This window comes from Stomoxys calcitrans, chromosome 1, assembly GCF_963082655.1.
Source record: "Stomoxys calcitrans chromosome 1, idStoCalc2.1, whole genome shotgun sequence".
Classification (NCBI taxonomy): domain Eukaryota; kingdom Metazoa; phylum Arthropoda; class Insecta; order Diptera; family Muscidae; genus Stomoxys; species Stomoxys calcitrans.
This window is the reverse complement of record NC_081552.1, coordinates 104,749,081-104,764,460: the sequence shown is the minus strand read 5'-3', so window position 1 is coordinate 104,764,460 and position 15,380 is coordinate 104,749,081. Positions and strand designations below refer to the sequence as shown.

Genomic DNA, 15,380 nt, shown 5'->3' with positions numbered 1-15,380 from the left:
GACAGCGGACAATAAGTATTTGTATCACCACCAACATCTACTTAAACTTGCCTGAGCAACACTTAAATACGTTGAAAAATAAAATACTCACTTGTAACAGAAATTGCTTTTCTACTATATGCACTGAATGTTGAACAAGATTTGGCCCGGCTAAATTCGGCCGGGCCAAATCTTGGATGCTCACCACCATGGATTCTGCTAAAATTGTATGCAAACTAAATTTAGTCGAAGGAAATAATTTTATTCTACATACCAAACTTCTGTAAAACCAGCAAAAATTAAAGCTTCTAGGAACCGAACAAGGATAATCGAGAGACCGGTTTATATGGGAGCTATATCAGATTATAGACCGATTTGGACCGTACTTGGCACATTTTTTGGAAGTCATAACAGAAAACTATGCACAGATTTTTAGGTAAATCGGACTAAAATTGCGGCTTCCAGGGGCTCAAGAAGTCAAATCGGGAGATCGGTTTATATGGGAGCTATATCTGAACCGATATGACCAATTTGCAATCTCCAACGACCTACATCAACAGTAAGTGTCTGTGCAATATTTCAAGCATCTAGCTTTACGCTTGTACGGACATGAGAATGTCGCGACGATCAAGAATATATATACTTTATGGGGTCTTATGTCAATATTTCGAGGTGTTACAAACGGAGTGACTAGATTAGCATATGGTGGTCGGTATAAAAAGACCAAACTTGCAACTATAATAACAAAGCAATTCCTATCCTTTGACAAATGTGATCCATGGTAGAGGGTTTATAAAATTTGGCCGAACTTAGCACGCGTTGGCTTGTTTTGAGATGTCTTTCTCCACTTGATCATTTCATCGCAGTTTTGGTTTTCAGCTTTTGCGTACTTTCAAAATCTTTCTTCGCTGGAACTGCTTTAATCATTCTGCCAACATGACATAGCCAACGCAATCGTTGTATTTTGATACGTTTAACTATGCAAACGTCGTCAAACAGCTCGTGGTTCATACGACACCGATATTCAATGCAGCTGGTCCATAAGCACACTACTATTCTGCTTTAACAAGTACCCATGCCTCGGAACCATAAGTAAGGATAGGTTTAAGTGGCAATCTACCGTTCCTACCGTTGAACCATCCAGTTCCTAGTTCCTACCGTTGAACGCAATTTTAATCAAAAGAATTTTTTTTGTCTTGAAGAATTTAAATATGGAGATAGGTTTCCATAACTTCTATATCAAACATTTTTTCTATATGTTTCTTCCATATTCGAGGAGAATTTTTAAATTCTTTTTGCCATGTGATGACATTAAACAAGAAGTAAAATAGAGAGATTGATTTATATGGGAGCTGTATCGGGCTATAGACCGATTCAGATCATAATAAAAACGTATGTTGATGATCATGAGAAAATCCTTCGTATAAAATTTCAGGCAAATCGGAAATAATTGCGACCTCTACAGGCTCGAGAAGTCAAGATCCCAGATCGGTTTATATGAGAGCTACATCAGTTTATGAACCGATTTGAACCTTATTTGACACAGTTGTTGAAAGTAAGAATAAAATACTTCATGAAAATTTTCAATCAAATCGGAAAAGAATTGCGCCCTCTAGAAGCTCAAGAAGTCAAGTTCCCAGATCTGTTTATATGACAGTGTATCAGGTTATGGACCGATTTTAACCACACTTGGCACAGTTGTTGGATATTATAACAAAACACTTCATGCAAAAATGCATTCAATTCGGATAAGAATCGCGCACTCTAGAGGCTCAAGAAGTCAAGACCCAAGATCGGTTTATATGACAGCTATATCACGTTATGGACCGATTTGAACCATACTTGGCGCAGTTATTGGATATCATAACAAAACACGTCGTGCAAAATTTCATTCCAATCGGATAAGAATTGCGCACTCTAGAGGCTCAAGAAGTTAAGACCCAAGATCGGTTTATATGGCAGCTATATCAGGTTATGGACCGATTTGAACCATACTTAGCACAGTTGTTGGATATTATAACAAAACACGTCGTGCCAAAATTCATTAAAATCGGATAAGAATTGCGCCCTCTAGAGGCTCAAGAAGTCAAGACCCAAGATCGGTTTATATGACAGCTATATCAAAACATGGACCGATATGGCCCATTTACAATACCAACCGACCTACACTAATAAGAAGTATTTTTGCAAAATTTCAAGCGGCTGGCTTTACTCCTTCGGAAGTTAGCGTGCTTTCGACAGACAGACGGACGGACATGGCTAGGTCGGCATAAAATGTCGCGACGATCAAGAATATATATACTTTATGGGGTCTTAGACGAATATTTCGAGTAGTTACAAACAGAATGACGAAATTAGTATACCCCCCATCTTATGGTGGAGGGTATAAAAATGGGAATAAAATGCATGACCTGCCTTGAAAACCGTTAGTTACGGAGAATGTTGCTGCCGATTTTTTCTGATTTCATGAGAATGTTTTTATTTTAATCTGATCTCAAAAAGTAAATCGATGGATCGGTTTATACGGGCCTTTATTTATGGACCCACCTGGTTAGTGTTGTTGGGCACTGTACACCTTAAGTACCAATTTTTCATCAAATTGCATAAAAGTTTAGGCTTCTAGGAGCTTAAGAAGTTGAAAATGTAGAACGATTTAGGAGCGTTATCCAAATCTAACCGACTCGCACCAATAATAAAAAGGTGTGCTTTGTTCAACATGATACATCTGTCATGTCGTTAAGCTGCCCAAAAATACAGTGATTGACGTTCAATCGTCGAATGTGGTGAATCAAAATATACAAATTGTTTACATCTGGAAGTCACTGAGAAATGTATGAAGGCATCAAGTCTTGTGTTTTAATGTTTTAGTAAATTTCGTATGTAAGTTTACGAGTGCAAAAAATTTAAGATATGCATCTACAGTTTTATGATGCCTTTGCCAAACGTTTATTTGACGCCATAAAATATTAGGTAAATTACATTCCTTGGATTTTCTATTATTTCTCTCTAATGTCCATGTACAATAAAAACATCAGTGGGATTTTTTTCATTTCACTTAAATGGTTTCAATCGCATTATAAATAAAATTAAATAAATAAAATTACCACTATGCGGATGTTACTTATTCATCGTTACGAATAGCTCCGAACGAAAAATGAATAAAGTACCTAAAGGGTGATTTTTTTGAGGTTAGGATTTTTATGCAATTAGTATTTGACAGATCACGTGGGATTTCAGACATGGTGTCAAAGAGAAAGATGCTCAGTATGCTTTGACATTTCATCATGAATAGACTTACTAACGAGCAACGCTTGCAAATCATTGAATTTTATTACCAAAATCAGTGTTCGGTTCGAAATGTGTTCATTCACCGTAACGTTGCGTCCAACAGCATCTTTGAAAAAATACGGTCCAATGATTCCACCAGCGTACAAACCACACCAAACAGTGCATTTTTCGGGATGCATGGGCAGTTCTTGAACGGCTTCTGGTTGCTCTTCACTCCAAATGCGGCAATTTTGCTTATTTACGTAGCCATTCAACCAGAAATGAGCCTCATCGCTGAACAAAATTTGTCAAAATTTGAACACATTTCGAACCGAACACTGATTTTGGTAATAAAATTCAATGATTTGCAAGCGTTGCTCGTTAGTAAGTCTATTCGTGATGAAATGTCAAAGCATATTGAGCATCTTTCTCTTTGACACCATGTCTGAAATCCCACGTGATCTGTCAAATACTAATGCATGAAAATCCTAACCTCAAAAAAATCACTCTTTATTACGGTCAAAAGCAAAATAATTGGTTTAGGCTTCAAAATTGGCGAATGAAACTTAAATTGTTCAAAATATTTTATTAATGGAAAGTAAATTAAACGACCATTAAAATTGCTATTAGTTTTTCTGAAAAATTTTTATTTTAGCAGTTTCTCAAAAATTGCTCTTTGTTCGTTTTAATAATTCAAACCTCTATATAAAAAGCGCTTATACAAATTTTTGTGAAATAATATAAAACATTTGTCGGTAATACAATAATAGAACCTTATTGCTTAAAATCTATTTGCAATACTGAAATATAAATCTCAAGAATAACATGTTGAATGAATGAACCACCTATTATGAGAAAAAAATTAGGCTGCAACTCCAAACAAAAATAATTTCAGTTTTGGCAGCGGAAGTGAACGGACGCAGTACATTGAAGTGGAAATGCAAGCGATAAATAAAAAATAAAAAAAAAAAAACGTTATTGAAATCGTTTGAAGCATTTTTATCTTTCAACAGTAACATATACTTCTTATAAATTGTCTATGCTTAGTTTAAAATATTGATACAAATTTCTTTGAAGTGAAACAAATTGCTTTTGGGGTAGAACAAATCAACAGTCTACTGTGATTTCTCGGTAAGTTAACTCAAATGAAATTTAGTTACAGTTAAGAAGCGTTTATCCGTGAATAAATACCTAAATTATAAACGAAAATAAAATGTTTGCAATTCTTTAATTAATCGCGGTTACACCAAATATTCGGGATTGCAAAACATTACATTGACGAAAAATACATATTTAACAGGTAGGGAAGAAAAAAAACCCAAACGAAATTGTGTTACGAAATTCGTAAGTAATGGTTGGGCTGAAAAAAATGTATTGTGTTACAACTTTATATACCCTACAACACTCCTGTGGTACAGGGTATTATAACTTAGTGAATTAGTTTGTAACACCCAAAAGGAAGAGAGATAGACCCATTGGTAAGCATACCGATCGACTCAGAATCACTTTCTGATTCGATTTAGCTATGTCCGTCTGTCTGTCTGTCCGTCCGTCTGTCTGCCTATGTTAATTTGTGTACAAAGTACAGGTCGCAATTTTCATCCGATCGTCTTCAAATTTGGTATGGAAAGGAAATTTGGCAGGAAGTATTTTCTTATGACTCTCGATATTAAAAGTGAATATTAACAAAATCGGTTCAGATTTGGATATCGCTCCCATATATATGTTCGTCCGATTTGCAGTAATACAGTAATAAAATGGTCATTTGTTGACCGATTCCCTTGAAATTTAGCAGGAAGGATTTTCTTACGACCCTCACTTTTAATGGTGAATTTTAAAGAAATCGGTTCAGATTTGGATATAGCTCCCATATATATGTTCGTCCGATTTGCAGTAACACAGCAATAAAATGATCATTAGTTAACCGATTCTCTCAAAATTTTGCAGAAAGGATTTTCTTATGACTCTCGATATTACTGGTGAATTTCCTACAAATCTGTTCAGATTTAGGCGTAGCTCATATAAACGTATATCGCCCGATTTTCTCTCCTAGACCCACTGCAAGCGCATTTATTGACCAATCTTTCCAAAATTTTTTACAACGCCATCCTCGACGAATTCCACAATATCTACAAAGTTTGATCGAAATAGGTTCAGATTTAGATATAGCTCCTATCTCCCGTCATTTGTCAACCGTAGTTATTATATATTGAACATATTTGCTTTGCTCGAAATTAGATAAGTAATTTTAATACCTATCTGAATATATCCGCCGTGGTCCATCAAAATTGGTTCAGAATTAGATATAGTCCCACTTTTGTATTTAAAAGGTAAGTGTAGAGTATTATAAAGTCGGCACCGACCCAATTTTGCCTTTCCTTACTGATTTTATTTTTTTTTATGCCTGTACAAGAAAAATTTCATTCAAGTGGGATAAGAATTGCGCCCTCTAGAGGCTCAAGAAGTCAAGACCCAAGATCGGTTTATATGACAGCTATATCAGGTAATAGACCGATTTGAACCATTCTTGTTGGATATCATGACAAAACACGTCGTGCGAAATTTCATTCCAATCGGATAAGAATTGCGCACTCTAGAGGCTCTAGAAGTCAAGACCCAAGATCGGTTTATATGGCAGCTATATCAGATTATAGACCGATTTGAACCATACTTGGCACAGTTGTTGGATATTATAACAAAACACGTTGTGCAAAATTTCATTCCAAACGGACAAGAATTTCATACTCTAGAGGCTCAAGAAGTCAAGGACCAAGATCGGTTTATATGACAGCTATATCAAAACATGGACCGATATGGCCCATTTACAATACCAACCGACCTACACTAATAAGAAGTATTTTTGCAAAATTTCAAGCGGCTGGCTTTACTCCTTCGGAAGTTAGCGTGCTTTCGACAGACAGACGGACGGACTTGGCTAGATCGACATAAAATGTCACGACGATCAAGAATATATATACTTTATGGGGTCTCAGACGAATATTTCAAGTACTTACAAACAGAACGACGAAATTAGTATACCCCCCATCTTATGGTGGAGGGTATAAAAAAAAATAGAAAACCCAAATCAGACAAAACAACTGGTAAGAGTTTTTATATTTTATATATTTTTTTGTACCCACCACTTTGCACAGATTCTTTTGTTGTCCATAAGCAGGTTAAGTTTGAAGGTGAGCTATATCGATCGGCCGATTTAGGGTCTTAGGTCCATAAAAGCCACATTTATTTTCCGATTTTGTTAAAATTTAAGACATTGAGAAGTGTTAGGCCCTTCGACCTAATTCGTCAATTTGGCTCAGATCGGTCCAGATCCGATCCGATCCTCCGATTTAGGGCCTTAGGCCCATAAAAGCCACATTTACTATCCGATTTCACTGAAATTTAATACAGTGAGTTGTTGTTGTTAGGTCCTACGATATCCTCCGTCTATTTGGCCCAGATCGGTTTAAATTTGGATATAGCTGCCATATAGACCGATCCTCCGATTTAGAGTCTTAGGCCCATAAAAGCCACATTCATTATCGGATTTCGCTGAAATTTGGGACAGTGGGTTGTGTTAGGCCCTTCGACATCCTTCGTTTTGCCCAGATCGGTCCAGATTTTGTTATAGCTGCCATATAGACCGATCTTCCGATTGAGGGTCTTAGGGCCATAAAAACAACATTTATTATCCGATTTCGCTGAAATTTGGGATAGTGAGTTGTGTTAGGCCCTTCGCTATCCTTCGTATATTTGGCCTAGATCGGACCAGGTTTGGATATAGCTGCCATATAGACCGATCCCTCGATTTAAGGTTTTGTGCCCATAAAAGGCGCATTTATTGTCCAATGTCCACGAAATTTGGGACAGTGAGTTAAGTAAAGCCCCTTGACATACTTCTGCAAAATGGCACAGATCGGTGCAGATTTGGATATAGTTGCCATATAGACCGATCTCTCGATTTAATGTTTTGGGCCCATAAAGGACGCATTTATTGTCCGATTTAACTGAAATTTGACACAGTGACTTATGTTAGGCTTTTCGACATCCATGTTGTGCATGGTTCAGATTGGTTTATTTTTAGATATAGCAATGAAAAAGACCACTATTTTGTTATACACAAGTGAACATTGACTTGTACTTATTATTATAGTATTTGGTGCAAATCGAAACATATTTCGATATAACTGCTATGGGACATAAGTTATGCAATTTTCACCGGATTTTGATGAAAGGTGGTTTACATATATTCCCGAGCTGGTGGGTATTCAAATTTAGGCCCGGCCGAACTTAACGCCTTTTTACTTGGTTTGTTTGTTTCTCTTTCGAGACGAGCTGAATGATCTGAGATGCAAATGGAAAAGGAAAGCCAAAGATAGCAACACACACCAACCACCATAGTATTTTCGCCGTTGCATGCGCAACATTGTGGACGGCGAAAATCCTATGAAGGGTTCCAGATCGTGAAAAGACGAGGCTATTACTGAAAGGAAGCAAGAAGGAGGTCAGTATAGCTATTGGTATCATAACGGGACACATACGACGACGAGCTCACATATGTGAAATCGGTGCGGCAAGTGATAGCATGTGTAGGGCATGCGGGGAAGATGATGAGACGTTGGAGAATTTGCCTTGTCATTGCTCGGCTTTCGCGTCTAACAGATACCTGTACTTAGGTGGAGACACAATATCAGACATGAACCAACGTAGGGGAGTGGAATTGAAAACAACTAAGGATTTTGTAAGCAGCACGGAATTCCTAGCTTAAAATTTTCTTTTTAGGGGTTACTTTATAATTTTTAGAGGGCACAACAAGCCGATTACTGGCTTAGGTGTATGTCCATAATGCCATGGGGCGGATTAATATCTGCACCCTCTTTTCAACCTAACCTAACCTATGGGACGCGTTTCGTCTTTGGTTAGAAGACTTTTTAACCATATTAGGTGTGATGGGTTCAAGGGCCGTGCGTTGGTATGTTGTATTTGAATCCTATTAATAGCGAAAACGCATCTATGATACAATTACCAAATTAACCACGCTCGACAACCCTGTTTATTAGCTGTACTTTTTCCAATGCATGTATTTTTGTGTAATGACCGACATTCTTTCTGTGCAAATTATATTTTTTATATATTAATTTAGTTTTGACTTTGCAGGTATTAATAAAAACGTAACTTGGACCCGCTAGACAAAATATGTGCAAAAAATGATTTGCTCTTTCTAGTGTTATGTCCAAAATGTTTTTTTTTTTTGTTTTCTTTCTAGGTGACAAAATTCAACTCGCAAATAACAATGGATTTTAAAAATCAAAAAAAAAAAAATTAGAACATTAACTCATCCTTAACATATAATAATTCTTTAAATTATACACAACTGTCCAATAAAGTAAAATTAGCTCATTCATCAAAGCAGAATAAGGCATTTTAAATGTTAAGGTTAGGTAAATTTAACCCAGAAATCGCAGCAGCCTTATTTTGAAACCGAGTGGTTTACTTTTAAGGATATGGAATTCTTCTCCTTAAAAACACTATATCCTTTTAGTAAGTTGCAGCAGTCTTTAATCCATTTCTATTTTTGTTTTGAATTCGGGGACTAACATCGTTAATTTAAATCTGTGTATCCTTGGGTTTCAAATGTAAAAAAACCTTGATTGTATTATTCTTTTCTTGGGTTCAAGGATTCATGCATTTCTTATTTTAAAACGTCGTATACTTGGATTATATCCACACTACATTTTTTATGCTAGGACGCAATCCTTGTTTATAAGTTGCATATCTTTGGCTCGAAATTATTACCAAAAACTAAAAATAAGAACAAAATCTTTAAGTTTGAGCAAACTTTTTTTGAGTGTATGCATTGCGTACTCTTAATCAGCTTTTTGCCTTCGGTCTTAAATAGTTCAGCTGGCAAACCATCGGCTCCTGCTGCCTTTTTTTGTCGGCTACTACTACTTGGATCTCACTCGGACTAAGCGATACACAGTCTTAACTATCATTAGGGATTGGTTCTGCAGTATCCTCGTCGTTGCCACTACCGGATATTAGCAGCTGCGAAAAGTGACTTTTCTCTTATCACACTTCTTGTATCTGTCACTGGATTTCATTCTTTGTCTATGCTCGAGAATGTGCCTTTACCATCGGTTGATGTTTTATTATTTGGTATAATTTCCGGACTTTATTCTGGCCCCTATAAATATCAATTCTCTCACACTCATGTCTATCCATTTTGACTTTTTTCTGCGGAATGGACGTTTTTTCTCTCTTCTTTTCTCCCGTTACCTCTTCTTCGCCAGACCCTATTCACGGCTTTTATAGCATTTCGACACCCTTGGTCGTACCAAGGATTTCTTGGGGGAAGGTTCGCGAGCATATTCCAAGAAGTGGACACCGTAATATCATCGGGACATGGAGTGCATTCATCAAGCAGTTGGGTCAGTCGAATGAAGTATGCTGTTGTCATCTGTTGCGTCTGCTGCTTTTTGATGTCCAGCTTCCGCGCAGTGTCAGATCGTACTTTTCGCCACCCCTAGACGTGTACGAACCTTTGCTGCAACAAGGTAATGATGCCATTCTATATTCGCTCCTTAGCTTATCCACAAATGAGTAAAATAATATTAATGCGATTTTTATACTCTTCACCATAGGATGGGGGTACACTAATTTCGTCATTCTGTTTGTAACACCTCGAAATATGCGTCTGGGACCCCATAAAGTATATATATATTCTTGATTGTCATGTCATTTCAATTCAATGTAGCCATGTCCGTCCGTCTGTCCGTCGAAAGCACGTTAGCTTTCAAAGGAGTAAGGCTAGGCGTTTGAAATTTTGTACAAATACTTTTTATTAGTGTAGGTCGGTTGGTATTGTAAATGGGCCAAATCGGTCCATATAAACCGATCTTGGGCCTTGGGCCTTCTTGAGCCTCTAGAGGGCGCAAATCTCGTCCGATTTGACTGCAATTTTTCACATGGTGTTTTAGTATCACTTCCAAAAAATATGCTACATACTTCAAATCGGTTCATAATCTGCTATAGCTGTCATATAAACCGATCTTGGATCTTGACTTCTTGAGCCAATAGAGGGCGCAATTCTCATCCGATTTGCATGAGGCGTTTTGTTATGATTTTCAGCAACTGTGGTAAGCAGAACGCAAATCGATGCGTAACCTAATATTGCCTCCATATGAACCAATCAGGGATCTTGACTTCTTGAGCCTCTAGAGGACGCAATTCTCATCTAATTTGGCAGAAATTTTGTACAACGGCTTCTCTCATGACCTTCGACATACGTGTCTAATATGGTCTGAATGGATCAATAGCTTGATACAGCTTCCATATAAACCGGTCTCCCGATTTTGCTTCTTGAGCCCCTACAAGGCGCAATTCTTATCCGATTGGACTGAAATAGTACACAATGACTTCTACAATGTTCAGTATTCAATTCATTTATGGGCCGAATCTGACTATAACTTGATATAGCTCCAATAGCAATAGTTCTTATTCAATATTCTTTGCTTGCCTAAAAAGAGATGCCGAGCAAAGAACTCGACAAATGCTCTTACTTGTTAAACTTATCATCCTCACTAAAGGACTCTCCATTTGGAAAAGATTTCCTGCTTCTTTTAGTAAGATACAATGATGTCATTTTCACAACTAACCTTCAACGATATTCTTTGGCATTGTCTGCTTTATTAGTTTCTGACTCAGGCAACACCAAGTGTTGCAATCTGACATTTTCAGTGGAAATTTTGACATTTTCTAGCATAATCATACTCAGAATTTTTGGCCCGACGACTATCATTTATGTTGTTTACAGTGACTTGAAAAAATGTTTATTGCCAAAATAATGAATTAAGCCCTTGATAACCCAAATTTGGCAAAGCAAAATATAAATAACCTACAAACATGATCAAACCAAAAATTTTGTTACCACTAAATTTAATTCAGCTGGATATTTTTCCATGGAAAAGGGTTAACACTATCCAATTGTATATTACTTTGGCTGTTGCTCTTCTTGTGCCTGCGGGTGTGCTTTCACATAAAACAAAATTTTATGGTGTAAAAACAGTAAAATGTGGTTAAAAATAATGGCGTATTGTTTAAACGTGTTTTTATTTATTTATTTACTTACTAGTAATAACTTTCTTAAACAACCACCATTTGCTTGAGAAGGCAAAATATGCTCCGCGGATCGATTTTTTCTTCCCAGAATCGATCACTATCTGAGAAGTTACAATCGAAAGACATGGTCCAATGATCCAATTTGTACTTACGAAGTGAAATTAATTTTCGGACAAAACCTCGCTCGATAACGGATGCGAAAATTAGGCCGCTGTATTTAAAATCATGCAAATGAATTTAATCGAAATAAATCAAAACGGCAACTCTGGCGGAGATTGCATCATTACGAAACGGATATGGTGAATGGATGCGACTCCCCACGTTTTCAGTCAAGTCAACGCAAACCAATTACCGATGTGACTACCCTACCTCTCTTTTACTTCCCTCTCACGCTATTTGCTTGTTTCGCATAGTCGTTGTGTTTACAGCAGATCGAGTTGACCCTCAAGGTAGTTCTTTTACATGCTTGCGATTATTCGCATCATACTCTCTCACACTCATTTATGTGGTGTTTATTTTGTTGTTGTAATTGTAGTTGCTATTATTGTTAAGTTTATAAATATTCATTATATTAACACATATTATTAACATTAGGGTAGGTCAGAACATTGTAAATGTCTACCAGAACAACAACACAATGACATCTACATCTGTGACAAGCTGGATGTAGTATGTGAAGCGCATTGACTCTGTTCGACTCTGTTGTACTGTAAAAAGACAATTGGTTCTGTGAAATCAGCATTGTATGAGAATCGCTGGAATTGTGAAAGTTTATCCAGTCAAAGCTTTAGATACTTTCAGTTATTAAAGTACTGAAAGAGTGAACCCCAAATGAATGAACATTTAACTAAATGGTTGCAAAATGGACCATGACTTGGCGCTTAAGATTTTTTTTGTTCCGTTTGGCAAATGTATTTTTTTATTTGCAAATATTTATTAATTTTATTTGCAAATACTGCAAAATTTTCGCTTAGTCAAAAATGAAAACTTTGAGTAATAATAATTTTTTAAGTTTTAGCGAAGCTAAAAATACAAATTTGATTTTTTAATAACACTTGGACTTCACTTTTCATTCGCATTCATCATTTCATACCATTCATCTAGGAAATTTGGATATATATTTACTGCAAAAAGCCATGGTTAGTTGTAGTTATGATTAGCCGCGTAGAAATGAAAACAAAAGAAAAAAACAGCTGGTTGAAGTAACTATAAAATAATTGAAATAATTTAAATAGAACTTACGTAATGTGGATATTTATCTGTTGTAAAAAATTATGGCTTTTTGTTTTAATAATATTAACCGGAGTATTATTACCTACCTTGAATATCTGAAATGAGAACAGAAAATAAATAAATTAGAATAAAGTAATAAAATAAAACAAAATAAATAAAGTAAAATATAATTAAAGAAAAATAATATAAAATAATTATTTAGTTTTTAACAAATTGAGTAGCAAAAAAATAAACAAATAAATACAGCATTAACAAAATAACCACTATAAGAAGAAATAAATAAAAAATAATAATTTAATTAATGAATAGTTATATAAATAAATAAATACATAAACAAGGAAATAAATGAATAAAAAAAATAAGTAAATTAATAAATAAATAAATAAAAAAGAAAATAAATTTATTTATACAGAAATAAGTGAATTAAATTAATAAATACTTAAATAAAAGTTTATGATGGTGCGATTATTAATCTGCCCCATGCTGCTATGGACATACACCTAAGCCAGTAATCGGCTTGCTGTGCACTCTAAATAATAACAAGTAAAAAGGCGTTAAGTTCGGCCGGGCTTTGATACCCACCACCTCGGGTATATATGCGAACCACCTTTCGTCAAAATCCATTGAAAAATGCATGCCTTATGCCCCATAACAGCTATATAGACATATCATGCGATTTAGAGCAAATGCTTATAAGTACAAGTCATTGTTCAACCGAGAGATCGGTCTATATGGCAGCTATATCCAAATCTGGACCGATCTGAGGCAAACTGAAGACAAATATCGAAGGGCCCAACACAACTCACTGTCCCAAATTTCGGCGACATCGGACACTAAATGCGCTTTTTATGGGTCCAAAACCTTAAATCGAGAGTTCGGTCTATATGGCAGCTATATCCAAATCTGAACCGATCAGGGCCAAATAGATGAAAGGTGTCAAAGGGCCTAAGGCAACTCACTGTCCCAAATTTCAGCAAAATCGGATAATAAATGTGGCTTTTATGGGCCCACGACCCTAAATCGGAGGATCGGTATATATGGCAGCTATATGCAAATCTGGATCGATCGGGGCCAAATTGACGAAGGATGTGGAAGGGCCGAACGCAACTCACTGTCCCAAATTTCAGCACAATCGGATAATAAATGTGGCTTTTATGGGCCCAAGACCCCAAATCGGAAGATCGGTCTATATGGCAGCTATATCCAAATTTGGACCGATCTCGGCCAAATTGACGAGGAATGTCGAAGGGCTCAACGCAACTCACTGTCCAAAATTTCAGCAAAATCGGATAATAAATGTGGCTTTTGTGGGCCCAAGACCCTAAATCGGAGGATCGGTCTATATAACAGCTATATGCAAATCTGGACCGATCTGAACCAAATTGACGAAGGATGTCGAAGAGCTCAACGCAACTCACTGTCTAAAATTTCAGCAAAATCAGATGATAAATGTGGCTTTTATGGGCCCAAGACCCCAAATCGGAAGATCGGTCTATATGGCAGCTATATCCAAATCTGGACCGATCTGGGCCAAATTGACGAAGGATGTCGAAGAGCTCAACGCAACTCACTGTCTAAAATTTCAGCAAAATCAGATGATAAATGTGGCTTTTGTGGGCCCAAGACCCTAAATCGGAGGATCGGTCTATATAACAGCTATATGCAAATCTGGACCGATCTGAACCAAATTGACGAAGGATGTCGAAGAGCTCAACGCAACTCACTGTCCCAAATTTCAGCACAATCGGATAATAAATGTGGCTTTTATGGGCCCAAGACCCCAAATCGGAAGATCGGTCTATATGGCAGCTATATCCAAATCTGGACCGATCTGGGCCAAATTGACGAAGGATGTCGAAGGGCTCCCGCAACTAACTGTCCCAAATTTCAGCAAAATCGGATAATAAATGTGGGTTTTATGGGCCCAAGACCCTAAATCGGAGGATCGGTATATATGGCAGCTATATGCAAATCTGGACCGATCGGGGCCAAATTGACGAAGGATATGGAAGGGCCTAACACAACTCACTGTCCCAAATTTCAGTACAATCCGATGATAAATGTGGCTTTTATGGGCCTAAGACCCTAAATCGGAAGATCGGTCTATATGGCAGCTATATCCAAATTTAAACCGATCTCGGCCAAATTGACGAGGGATGTTGGAAGGCCTAACACAACTCACTGTCTCAAATTTCAGCAAAATCGGATAATAAATGTGGCTTTTATTGGCCTAAGACCCTTAATCGGCGGATCGGTCTATATGGGGGCTATATCAAGATATAGTCCGATATAGCCCATCTTCGAACATATCCTGCTTATGGACAAAAAAAGAATCTGTGCAAAATTTCAGCTCAATATCTCTATTTTTAAAGACTGTAGCGTGATTTCAACAGACAGACGGACGGACATGTCTAGATCGTCTTAGATTTTTACGCTGATCAAGAATATATATACTTTATAGGGTCGGAAATTGATATTTCGATGTGTTGCAAATGGAATGACAAAATGAATCTACCCCCATCCTTCGGTGATGGGTATAAAAAGTAACCTCCAGAAAGAAAATTAATACAGAATTTCGAACTGCTTACAAAACCTTAATTGTTTTCTATACCACGCTCATTTGTTGGTTTATGTTAGGTATTGTGTCTCCCATCTAAGTGCCGGTGTCTGTTAGACACGAAAGCCGGGCAATGACGAAGGAAATGCTCCAACGTCTCATCATCTTGCCCACACGCCCTACACATGCTGTCACAGTGTGCTCGTAGCCCTATGTGTCCTGTTAT

General features: G+C 36.9%; 1 protein-coding gene across 3 annotated transcripts in view; it reads right to left on the bottom strand.

The window, feature by feature from the left end:
• LOC106094533 (ecdysone 20-monooxygenase) overlaps positions 1–12,662 on the bottom strand; it is a 90,809-nt gene extending 78,147 nt beyond the window's left edge. The window contains exon 1 of one of the 3 annotated variants that reach the window (XM_059370778.1): positions 12,607–12,662. The gene's annotated coding sequence lies outside the window, so the exon portion shown is untranslated. Of the gene's footprint in view, positions 1–11,374; positions 11,420–12,606 lie in introns of those variants that run through there. The other 2 variants (XM_059370861.1, XM_059370813.1) reach the window with 2 other exon arrangements.
• Positions 12,663–15,380: the final 2,718 nt, after the last annotated feature.